Here is a 14,083-nt window from a genome sequence, read left to right on the forward strand (position 1 = left end):
TCATTCTTCTACAGAGGAAGTCTGCAATTCCTTAAACGATATGGATAGATGGCTGCGAGCACATCGTTTAGAAGTTGTCCACGACAAATGTAAAGCGGTATGCTTCTATTGGGCACACCGTGTTAATTATCCGCTCCTTTGTTTTCAGTTTTTTCGATTCCCATCCTTACTTCGGCCAAATATCTCGGTATCTATTAGGCGAAAGTTATGCCTAAAAACTTTATTGACGTCATTAATGAAGTGGAACTGGGGTTCCGACCCGTGTACCCTGTTACTGTTACATCGCAATATTATCCGATCTGTTGTGGACTATGGGGCTATGTTTTTTGAAACGGCGACTAAAAAGACGACATTTAAGCTAGATTCATTTCTGGAAAAATACATCAAAATCTGCCTAGGAGCCCTTCAATCTTCCCCAAATAATGCTATATTTGTGGAAGCAGGAGAACTCGCGCTCTACTTACAAGGGGAGCTTCTAGTTTCGAAATTTCTTTTAAAGACACTCTCGGTTACATCCCATCCTTCACTCCCGAAACTGCCCCTACTGATACGCCGGGCTGTGTGGATCAGGTGGTTTAGGCGTCGGCCTTCTGGACCCAACTCTGCATGTTCGATCCTGGCTCAGTCCGGTGGTATTTAAAGGTTCTCAGATACGCAAGCCTCGTGTCGGTAGAATTACTAGCACGTAAAAGAGCTCCTCCGGAACAAAATTCCGGCAATCGGCCTCTACGAAAATCGTCCAAAGGAGTTAGTGGGACGTAAAAACTAATGCCATGATCTAACCTACTGTTACGTTACTATAAGAAACGCTGTACTCCGTTTCGACGATACCCTGCACTATTATGGGCATATAAATCACTTCTGACGTTCCGTAACTCTATTATACAGTCACCGTCTACCTCTAGTTATATCCACACGATCCGTACAAATTTCTATGTCCTTCCGATCATCCTTCCGCTATTGGATGAACACAACCCTTTACCCCATCTGTTGATTAGGTCGAAAATACACATTATATTTACAATCAAAAAATGTTAACACCAGTCCAGAGAACAGTCAACCCAAAGAGTAAAGGAGTAAACATTGCCAACCTTAACATTTGCAAATATCAGGACATACTCCAAACCAAATTTACAATTTTCTCAAAATTGGAAATTATCAATACATTGAGAGTAACTGAAGAATGTATGCGAAGTGGATTCTTTCTCCCCTGCACCATGAAATCAAAGATTTAGGCTTTTAGGAGGAACCATATTCCTTCCTGCTATTGTTCATAACTTTTCAGGGGATTTAGACACATCCTCATCCTTGAACTGTTTTTTTGTTTGGCAAATCTCGGCGCTAGACTGGACCTCCAAGGGGGACACTCTCTGTAGAGGACGGTACAACAGTACCACTGTTAGTCTATAGTTGAATCAGGCCGACTCTTCCATCTCGCCCTCGAATGAGATGCTCAATTCTAGCCAAAGGCCAATCCATCCTCTTTCGATTGTCCGATCCTATTGTTAGCACCTCACAAATTATAGGCTTTCTAGTTTCCCGCCGTTTTGTCCAAGTTAACCGTCCCAGATATTCTGAACGGAAATGCCTTCTTAGCTCTTCTCTCAGTCTTTGCAGATACCGAATTTTCCGAGTAATGGTTGCAGACTCAATGAAGTCCAGATCAGGCATTCCCGTCTCTCGTACATCTTGTAAGCAGCATTGATAGTCAAGGGAATAGGATCTTTATTATCTTCCACCGTATAAGTCAATGGTCTTGCAATGATCACTGCTTCACAGTCAATAAGTACAGTCTGAAGTTCATGACAAGACAATGCAGCCTTCCCCAGCGTCTTTCGTAAAATTTGCTCCCCCAGGCTCACTAATCGTTCCCAGAAGCCTCCCTACCATGAAGCCATAGGTGGATTGAACCTCCAAATTATTTCTCCTGTGTGTGGGGCGGAAGAATAACACCCACGGTATCCACTGCCTGTCGTAAGAGGCGACTAAAGGGGGCCCTAAGGGATCTCAACTTGGGAGCGTGGGTTGGCGACCGCGGGACCCTCAGCTGAGTCCTAACCTTGCTTCCACTTACTTATGCCGGGCTCCTCACATTCATTTAGCCTATCCGACCTACCCTTGCTCTTTTACAACTTCGATGGTATTAGAGCACTCGAGGCCTAGGGAGTCTTCATTTTCACACCTTCATGGCCCTTGCCTTTCTTTGGCCGATACCTTCAATTTTCGAAGTGTCGGATCCCTTCTATTGTTTATCTCTGATTAGTGTTATATAGAGGATGGTTGCCCATTTTTACTTCCTCTTAAAATAATAATCACCACCACCACCATCACCACCTTCAAATTACATATACACTACTGCAACCTTGCAAGAAAAGCACCAAACAACAACTAAAACCAAACAATACTTACCACAAGGGCAGTAGCACTAAATACGAAGCGTGGAGGGCAAAATAGGGAGTGAAAAGGGCAGGATCTTACGTTAACATTTGACAGGTTGGCAGGTCAACATTGTTAAGTACTAAATGACAAACGAAATAAATTGTAAATAAGATGTTTACTTAAAGAGAAAAAAAACCAATTCATAGCATTTATAGTTAAATAAATACTTTCTTTCTTAAAAAAATAAAGGGTAAATAACTTTCTTTCAAAACACTTAACATTTAAATAAATGAACTGAATTCATTAAAACTTACAGTAAGAGATTTGTACTTTGCAAAACTTTAATAATTAAAGAAGCAATAAGGTAAATAAATTAATATAATTTTACTAAATTGTACTAACTCAGAACAGTAGCAGAATTATAATACAGAAGAGGTTTACAATCTCATTAACAAATCCCTTTTGTAAAAATATTATTTTTAATTTTAATATTAGACTTTAAACTTTAAGGTATACCTTTCTAAATTAATTACTGGCCATAGATAATTAACTTGGTGCAACAAGGATTCAATCTTCCTTTTGTCAATCACTAGGCAATACACACCATACACACGAACCCGAAATATGTGGCAAGCAGAACCAAAATTACAAAATAAATTAAAGAAACGAACCAAAAGTTAATAACTAGGAACCAGAAAAATATCCCCCAAATTCATACAGTATTACAAGGGGAGGAAAAAAATTATGTTCCACAATGTAAACAGAGCAACAACACACGCTAAAGGTCAGCTAGCAACTCACGACCCAAGCTATTAAAATTTCATTTAATAATAGGCAAAGCCTGCCAAAATTTTAGCGTTTACCAGATAATAAATATTTAGGCTAGTGACGTAACAAAACTACGTAAGAATAAGGAATGTGAGCGTTAATCACCTCGAAGTTCATGAACCGGGCAAAGAAATTTCAGATTTCTACAACCGAGGAGTACTGACATGACTAATAATAATAAAAAAATTATAATTACATGTATCATGAGATTAAATTCATAGAAGGTGGCATTTCCTATAAGGAATAATTTTACAAAAGACCAAGATGGTCGTTATTAAATTAACTACGAGGTGGCCTTGGAACCACGACAATGAGCACATGAGATAAGACCGAACGTGGGAGAATCGGCAAGAAAGGGATTACATAGCCACACGACACAATTTGGAAAATCACACGAAATCAGATACAATCAGAGTACGCATTTCAAAATCAGAGAAAACAGGCAGTGAGAGAAACACACCGTGCAAAAATAATAATAAAAATAACAATACGAACAACCAAAACAATACGCACACCGTATATGGAGCAGAAAACCAAAAACGTACAACAATCTCAATAACAGCAAGGAAGGAATGACATAATGCACATATGCTCACCGCGAGTTTCCAATTCGCCTCGTAATTAAATTTACGTATCACTTTTACATGAGAATTTTATCAATAGTGTTTTAAATTTTTCCGTCGGCTATTAAATTTCCAAATACCGGGTATAGAGTTCAGATTCAATTCACACTACATTGGCGATAACTCGAGGTAGGCCTAAAATTAAATAACAGTGATAACGTTGGTACGTAAACGGACAAGATAATGTTTTTGAAAATTCCAAGACGATGGTTGTAAACAATGTCTCCTCCAAGTAATCCACTGAAGTTGGCGTTGCTCCAAAATAATTTTTGAATAAATATTACTTACATGCTGGTGGTTTTGTATCCAAATTAGTGTAATCTTTTATCACAAACTTACACCAGAAACATGTTTTCAGAGGTAATCTGCCTGCCTTGGCACGCAGGCCCACACTCAACACTCACATAGTAGAATTCAAAGAATCAGTAAAATACCAAATCACTATCACTAGAGGAACATAAGACTGAAAACGTATTTAGGCATATTGCCTACTGTATCTCCCGCCTAACCGGGAGTATCCAGCTCCATTTCGTTACTTTTCAAAGTCTTTTAAGGAACAAGGCTAATGGCGTCCATCTCACAGCTCGCTCAGAACAAGACTCCTCGCTCGCTAGTTGACGAGACAGAAAAACAACTGCAGAGCGCTCCGTTCAAGAGAGACACTACGCATGTTCAAGTCAAGGATTAGCTTATTGAGCCAATAAGGAAAATCAAAATTATTGACGTAATAATGGATTTTAAATGCATTTTAAATAGCCACAGTACCGGCACATAAATTAACGGCAATTCAACAATGGCCGATAATTGCAGATAAAAGTCCCCACACACACAAATATACATGTCCAACAAATGAGGGTATCGTAAATTATTGTCTCACTTGCTCTTTTACAACTTCGATGGTATTAGAGCACTCGAGGCCTAGGGAGTCTTCATTTTCACATCTTCATGGCCCTTGCCTTTCTTTGGCCGATACCTTCAATTTTCGAAGTGTCGGATCCCTTCCGTTGTTTATCTCTGATTAGTGTTATATAGAGGATGGTTGCCCATTTTTACTTCCTCTTAAAATAATAATCACCACCACCACCACCATCACCACCTTAAAATTATGCGTTCCCCGGTGCTCTATGAAACAATTTGATCCCAGACTAACTTTTCCAGAGCATGTTCCACGAAGATTTGTGCCATTATAACAGAGGATCACTTTAGGTCGACCACGCCGTACAATAAAAGGCCTCAGTGGTCTTATGAATCCTTCGGTTAATAGAGATGGAACTAGTTCCAGATAGACAGCCCGGTAGCAAGCACACGTGAATAGGGCGATCCATGTCTTTGACGAATCACGAAGACAGATCAGATGTAAGGCTTTTCAGGCGTTTGCTCTATTAACCAGCGTTTCGTCTTAGGTCTGACACTAGACTCATCAGAGGGGGATGTGTCAGACCCTACCCACTGACGCTGGGATGTATGCAGGTGAACTTATCAGAAGATCACGAAGATACGAAGGTCCTGCAAAATCTAATCCGATGACTTCGAATATGGCTGCATCCTTAAATCGAAGATACCATAACGTAAAGGAGGTGACTGTGTGTAAAATATTTTTTGCGTGAAAACGCCGGTAAATAACGTATTTGTTGACGGTTCCTCCCACAAACTGGCGTCATTTAAGGATCCAGAATCTCTCGCGTTACAAACATAGGAGAATTGCTGGACCGGGATGATTACTTTTACGAAGCACTTCTACCGGATAACATTTGATCACCTATGTTCAGAAGGCAGCAAGGCTGGTAGTCTGAAGGGGCCCCTGCAGACACGTTCGACTATCCGTGTCTTCAGTCTAATTATGCCCTTTTGATCTTGGAATGTTGGAACGTTCTTAAGTCTCTGATCGTCTGGGAATTCGAAGGACTCTGTCTGAATGAGCAGAACATTTTTTCTTCAGCTGCAGCTACCTCACTTTTCGATAACGGACGTCTTCTTTCAATTACATTACGTCGACAGTTGTTGAGAAATCTGAAGGTCCATCCCGACATCCGTATAATTTGTTCATATTTGGCTGAGCCGGGGTGATACAGCCACTTCGTGAGTGATTGCAGTAAGATTATATTTTTTTGCCACTTCATAGGTATGTAATATTCAGGACAGTTATCTTCTCTTTCAGCAAGCCACTTAGGCCCTTTCCACCATTTGGAATCGAGCAGTTGTGCGACAGTACATCCTCTTGAGGGTAGGTCTGGGGGGTTGAATCGCCTGGTATGTGTCTCCAGCTTCGTGCATCAGTGAGTTCCGTTTAACAAACCCAGTCTTGTCTTCATTGCCAAGAATCCAGGCTAGTACAGTGCTTGAGTCGGTCCAAAAATTAACAGGGAATTCTTTCCAACCTAGGCTTTCTAGAGCTGATTTTAGCAGACGAACACCAATGCGAGTTCTAATAATTCCATTTGAGGAATGGTAAGGCGCTTAAGCGGTGTTACTCTTGCTTTAGCTCCCATTAACCGAATATATACCTCTCCCCCCTAACCACTCCTGATAAAGACGACAGCTGCATATGCGTTCTGACTTCCATCACAGAATACGTGCAGTGAGATATTCTCCTCGCTGCCGAGGTGGCGCATCATCCCTATTTCTCCCAAGTGAGGCTAGTTCTTCAACCACATCTGAAAATATCGTCGGGTATCTTTGTCAATAGGTTGGTCCCGTTCCAACTTTCGCGTCCATAACACTTGAATTAAAAGATCAGTCTAATCGTTACTGGAGCGGTTAGTCCAATCGGATCAAAAATGCGGTGAATTATTGAAAGAACAGTCCTTTTCGACAGATTACCCATTTCCGACGATTTCTCCCACCAATCCATATTGATCTTCATAGTGTCATCTCGATGACTCCACCTAATGCCAAGCAGTGTAGACTTCTGATGAGAGTTGTTTCCGGTCCACTTCCCCCTCGAAGGTCGAACCCGGCCCTTGCCATGATGGTCTTTTAAAGGTAAACGAATTCCTCTACTTCATATGTTCGGTCTAGGTCTTGTCACTAGATTATCAACATAAACATTATTTTTCAATCATGCCGCGATTTTAGCCTCAGTTGTATCAGTTGATTCCATACATGTTTCTAGGTGGTAACCAATAACTGCTCCAAGAGGAAACGGAGTACTGGTAACACCGAATACCACTCTGGTGTGATGAAGGACTCGTAGGCCTTTCTAATTATTTTGATACAACAAAGACTTCAGGTAGTATACTTATCTGCAAAAATGCCTTTTTTATAACAGCTGTGATACCTATCCTCCGTCGTCGAAACCTCAAGAGCAATTCTGGTATGATTTCAACGAGGTTCGGTCCTTCTTCAAGGCAGTCGTTCAGTGACGGGAAACCTCTCTCTTACGCCGATGCGTCGAACACGCGACGCACTTTCGTAGTTGAACTAATTTCCTTCAGTACCGGGAGGTGAGGAAGATAGTGTCCTATGGATAGATCCATTGCACCTTTGACAATACCTTATTTAACCCAGTTACGTAAAATGGGATTATATTCTTCGTAGAGTCCACGTTGTTACTTTAATTTTCGGGTCATCAGAATTAATCTGCCTTCTGCAATCTCTCGATTGGTTGGAAGTTTCTGGTGCGTCTCTCTTCCATGGAAGACGTACCTCATACCTGCCATCTATAAAATTAACCGTATTTTACAATATCTCAGGTCTGATATCCACTTCTCCTCCGTTGTTGCATTCTCTACTGGATCGGTTATGCACATGGTCTTCGTTTCCCACAGATCAGATACAGGTAGCTGAGTAATACTGAGTGCAGTGACTGCATTCGCAATATACTTGTGTGCTTGGCTAGGTCGTTTTATCCTATGGTGCATACTTCCTTCTTCTTCCCCGTTACCGTCCATCCTAAACAGATTTCAATGGCTACCAGTCCAGAAGGTAGCGTTTTTATTTTACCTGTCCGCAACGTTCCCGCAATGTCAGAACCTTTCAAGATGTCAATTGGAGCCTTAGAATTTCTGCACATCGGAATGTGTTCTTTCAGTAATTCTTCCCTCACTTCCTGCCTGACTTCAACTGGTGGAATCACAGCTGTAACAGTTCTCTGATCTAACGCTATGAAATTGAATGCAAAGTCATTACATATGCTGAGCAAATGCACTTTATAGCATCTGTGCGTAACTACTCCTGTTGGCTTACCACCAAAAAGAGAGTGGATAATGTTTTCTTCCCCAATGAGAAAGTAGTTCATTTCTTTGGCCAAACTACTAGAAATATACTAACTTCGGGATCAACTGTCTATCAGTATCCTGGCCTTCCTGATTTTGTCACAATTCTTTACACAAATTGACAAATTGCTATTAACAAATGCAGTATCGAACAAGAAAACCTCTTCTCGTTTGCTCTCAGGATGCCTCCCCTCAACATATTCTTTCTCTTCTGCCTAGTACATATCAACAGATGGACGTAATAATGGTACATGTCGTACACAACAAGCAACACATCGTGCTCGACATTGGTGCGCAGAATGCCCTGCTTTGGTACAAGAAAAACAGAGCTTTGAACAGAACACCTTATCTGTCTTCAAGTGATATTTTTTCTGCATAGAGCTCTGAAGGAACTTAGAGATGATTCTGAATTGACAGTTCTCTCAGCTGAAAAGGGTAATGCGACGGTGGATATGGACACTGACGAGTATAAGAATAAGATCTCGGCTATATTGTCAGAGACTGTTTACAGACTGAGCTCACGTGACCTCACTACTCGTGTGTCCAACGCCACCGTGAAACTCTTAAGGCAATCTTCAATTTCAAAAGAGGAGGCTAAACATCTGTACCCGGGGGACGCAGAGCCACCTAGAATATATGGACTTCCTAAGATCAAAAAAGAAGATGTTCCCCTCAGACCTACTGTTATTGCGATAGGTTCTCGTACTTATGCTCTGCCTAAATAACTAAATTACTTCAACCACACACAGGACGTACTGAATCATACGTTAAGGGACTCTCGGGATTTCGACAACAAGTTGTCAAACTTAACCCTCCAACTAATACACATTTGTTGAGTTTCGATATGGAGTCCTTGTTCGCTAAAGTGCCGACTGACTGGGTCATGTCTCTCATTGAACATCTGTTTCCTGAGGACATCACTACGCTATTTTGCCACTGCATGACTTCCAGCAATTTCTTGTGGGGTGGAATTTTTACGAACAGACGGACGGAGTGGCTATGGGAAGTCGACTTTCGCCCGTAGTGACTAATCTCTTTATGGAACATTTTGAGAAGGAGGTTATTGCTTCAGCGCCCATCGAACCTGAGATTTGGTGGAGGTATGTTGATGATCCATTTGTGGTCTGGACAGAAGGTCCTGAGAAACTTCATTATTTTCAAACCTCCTAAATCAGCAACATCCTTCAATTACATTCACTATGGAGATGGAGTAGGAAGGATGCCTTCCTTTCTTGGATGTTGTAGTAAGAAAGAAACCGGATGGCTCCTTAGGATACACCGTGTACCGTATGCCAACCCACACAAATCGCAACCTTCATGCAGATTCTCACCACCATCCAGCACAAAAACAAGACATTCTCACGACACTCACCAAGAGGGCGAGACGAATTTGTGAGCCATCAAATATCCAGGTGGAAATGAACGCACTCGAAGTCGCGTGGAAGGGTAATGGTTACAGCGATTTATAGATTCATAGAGCCCTGCATCCCAGAGAAACGACCAAGCAAAGCTCACAGGTGGAAGAAGTGGAGGGAACTTCCTACCTGCCTTTCATTCACAGCACCACAGATCGAATTGCCAAGGTCCTCCGCAAACACAATAGAAAAACCGAGTTTGCCACCGTCACAAAAATTGCTCACAGTCTGGTTAAAACCAAGGACAAATTGTCCCCACTTTTACATCCTGGGGTATACGAAATTCCCTGTACTTGCGGCAAGGTGTACATTGGCCAAACACGCCGGTCCATTGATACACGTATCAAGGAACATGAACGAAATATTCGTCTCAACCAGCCAGACAAATCAGCAATAGCTGAGGACGCTCTAACGTCGGGTCACGACGTCGTGTTCGAAGATGCTCGAGCTCTTACCAACACTAGACACCACAGCTCCAGGATTATACGAGAAGCTGTGGAAATACGTTGAAATGCTAACTGTTTCAACAAGGACACCGGCAATCAATTAAGTAATACGTGTTTGCCAGCCATTAGGGATTGACGTAGGTAGTTCGCCTCCCCTTTCCCTTCACTATTGCTATTTCGTTTCGGTGTTTTCCGAATTCGTACGTTCCTCACCGCCGGATGATTCATTCCAGTCTTGTATCTATGTCATGCTTTCATATGTGTGTGACTCCATCTCTCCCTCTCATACTGATTCTGATGGTTCCGTCAGCTTCCGCTTCGAACGCTAGCACTGTACAAGATCAGTCTAGGGAGGTCAAGTCACGAATATTACATATGGAAGCGCCATATTGAGTATTTAAGTCAGCGCAACTAAAGGCAAGTGTATTCAAACTTAGACGATTTTTCATGTAGAATTTAAACGGACATCTATTATTCATGTATATACAAATGTATAAATCGTATACGACATGAATATGTTCACAGCTATTTGAATAGGAAGATAATTAATAGAACCAAAGTTTCATTTTTTGAGAAACAAGAATCAGCAGAAGTGCTCATGTATACTCTTTTACTTTTAAATAGCTTGATCTTACTGTGTTCTTATTGATATCATCAGTCAAAATACGAACGTTATTGACAGAAACATAAGAAATTTGTACGATAACTCTGTTATATTCTGAATTCATTCAATATTGAACTTAAAGTACTTAAAACAGTTATAGTAAATTACCTTCGGCATTTCCTTTATTAAGAAAGTAATTACCGGCACTGCGTTTGTGAAAGGTTACTTCAGCATGTTGACAAAGATTGAATGCCTCTTTTGTGAGTGCATTAAATCATGTTTGCTAACTGTTGTTATCCATTTATGTGGTAAATTCGTTAGGTTCTGAGGCAAAACTACTCTTCACATATACAACAAGAGTGATGTTCTTTGCTACTCTAACTAGTTTATGGCGGTGGTTTGTTTAAAAATCCGCTATTAACAGAGCTTGATAGCTGCAGTTGCTTAAGTGCGCCCAGTATCCAATATTCGGAAGATAGTGGGTTCGAACCCCACTCTCGGCATCCCTGAAGATGGTTTTCCGTTGTTTCACATTTTCACACCAGGCTGTAAATTAATTAAGGCCACGTCGGATTCCTTCCCATTCCTAGGCCTTTCCTGTCCCATCGTCGCCATAAGACCGATGTGTGTCGGTGCGACGTAAAGCAAATAGCAAAAAAAAAAAAAAAAATCCTCTATTAACACTAGAGGAAAACATGAAGGGATTCGGCACTTCGAAAAATAAAGGCATCTGCCAAAGAAATACAACGGCCACAAAGTTCGTGGAAATAAAAGATTCCTAGGCATCTACTGCTCTAATGCCGTCTGGGTCGGAAGAGAAAAAGAATTGACCAAGGGAAGTCGAATAGGATAGAAAAAGTGAGGAGCCAAGCAAGTAATTAGAAGCAATGCCAGCTCTCATCTGAGAGCCTCGTAGTCGCTACCAACGTTCCCAAGTTAAAGAGTCCCTGGGCCCACTTTTAGTCAAATCGTACGACAGGCAGAGGATACCGTGGATGTATTCTACCGCCCCCACAAAATGTGGGCTTATAGCGACGATGGGATACTGGTAGGGCTACATTCTACAGTTGGTTTTGGCCAAGAAAATAATTCAAAGTATTATTCATCATCATCATCATCATCATCATCAGGAGAAGAAGAAGAAGAAGAAGAAGAAGAAGAAGAAGAAGAAGAAGCGGCTGTCGGGTTTGGGTCACGTATCTATCAACTTGCACTCAGGAGATAGTGGGTTCGAACCCCACTCTTGGCAGCCCTGAATGTGGGTTTTCGCGGTTTACCCATTGTTCACACCAGACAAATACTGACACTGTTCCTAAATTAAGGACACGATCGCTTCCTTCCCACTCCTAGGCCTTCCAAATCCCCTTATCGCCATAATCCTAGCTGTGTCGGTGCGACGTAAAACAGATTGTAAATAAGAGAAAAGAGAAGAAGAATACTTAGGCATTATGTGAATATTGGGCTACAATTACCATTCGAATCACATGTCTCACTTTTATAGGAGTGGTATAACACTTACGGTAGATAACTGCAAACCGCTTTGTAGAGGTTTCATAATTTTTATCCCCTGAGGGTGGGGGTGGTTTACAAACACCCACGTTATCCCCTGCCTATCGTAAGAGGCGACTAAGAGAGGCCCGACTAACTTCTGCCCCCCCTCCCCCCTAGTCTACTTGTGCAGGCTCCCTACTCCCGGCTCTGCCACGAAATTTGAAGAGTGGTACGAAGGCTTGAACGGAGTCCAGACAGCCTTGAGAGGTCGACTGATCAGAGAAGGGTTCGATTCCCACCTCAGCCATCCTGAAAGTGGTTTTCCGTGGTTTCACACTTCTCCTCCAGGCAAATCGTACCTAACTTAAGGGCACCGCCGCTTCCTTCCCTCTTCCTTGTCTATCCCTTCCGACCTTCCCATCCCCACGAAGGCCCCTGTTCAGCATAGCAAGCGAGGTCGTCTGGGCGACGTACTGGTCCTCCTCCCCCGTTCTATCTCCGACCAAATGTCTAACGCTCCAGGACACTGCTCTTGATACAGTAGAGGTGGGATCCCGCGCTGAGTCTGCAGGAAAAACCAACCATGGAGGGTAAAAGGATTAAGAAGAAGAAAGAAGAAGGGATTATTTCATTGTAATAATTTCGAACACAACGGAATTTTAAGCGGGTTGCCATTTATCACGCCGGTAATTTTGTACCGTATCCTCTTAGGTCACCATTGCTTATCATTGGAAAGCGAAACACTCTAATCCCGTAGTTTGACTTATTCTGAAAATTTGGTGTAGCGCAAATATATTTCACATTATCACCGGGCTCGCCCACATCATCAGATGCTTAAGACTCAATATGGCCGCCGCCGCAAAGGATCGTGGTAGCGTGACAAGACCTTCCTACACTGACCTTGGCACTGTATCGCCTCCGGTGCGCCATCTGGTGACGAATGAACGTACCACTTCCACTTCTATTATAACGTCTAAATTTAAACAACATTCCTTGGGAAGCCTATCTCGTGACCAGTCGAGTTATTCTTCTGATGACGCAGAGCAAAGTTCTCAGCGAAACGTAAACAAATTCACCTTTTTCTTGACACGACATAAGCCCAGAAGCCTTAACCTTTCCATAATCTATATGTTTGCAGTGCTTAAAGGAGATATTAATGCAATATCAGTCAGTAACATGCCAGTATAGAGCTATGGCAACAGCTCTATCTTAATGGCACAGAGGTTAGAGACACAACAAGCAGCGATATGTGCACTGGTACCCGAACTGACGGTGACGGCTTAAACTTGGCCGCTTCTGGAATCCGGCAACACAGAGCAAACACATGTGCTTGGTTACTATTCTTCGCTGTTTCAGACAGATAGGACTTAGATTTTTAAATAATAATCACATGAGTATTAAAATAATAAATTCACCGTAAATTATATAAGCAACAATTTTACTGTTGCTGCCGGAACAACGGTAACGTACGTGCCACGCCCCTGAGCAGTTGTCATAAATCTTGAAATATGTGTGTCTCTGGTACAGCACAAGTATGTAATATATCATGTGAAATGTATTTGAAGCAACTCTTAAGTCCTTCTAATACCGCCAATGGTATATGTCACTCATTAAATTTACTGCAAATAGAAACGGACAAGTAGTTGTGGTACTTTCATACGTATTTCCTTCGCTCTATCTCTTCTGAAACAAGGAAGAAGATGTATTTATTAATGAGGCTTTATGGTACATTACAGTAGACATGAAGACAAGGTCTCAGTGGTGGTCATTATTGACTCTAATTGGTGGAGAATAAGCAAGGGTTCACATCCTTCGGGTAACGGAAGTATCGGGATGGGGACAGGAGGGCATTTATGGGCGTGAAAACATAAAATATCCGAGGTCTTGAAAACCTAATAACGTCAGGGTTGGAGGAGAACAAGAGTTGACTAAGGGAGGTCAGTGAGGTAGCCCAAGCTCTCATTTGTTATCAAATTTAGTTACCACTTAGGAAAAATTACAATAGATAGGTAAAGCAATACCATATAAAAAGCCTACTTTTCTTGTGTTAATAAAGATCTATATATTTGGAACAACTTTATTC

This window comes from Anabrus simplex, chromosome 1, assembly GCF_040414725.1.
Source record: "Anabrus simplex isolate iqAnaSimp1 chromosome 1, ASM4041472v1, whole genome shotgun sequence".
NCBI lineage: Eukaryota > Metazoa > Arthropoda > Insecta > Orthoptera > Tettigoniidae > Anabrus > Anabrus simplex.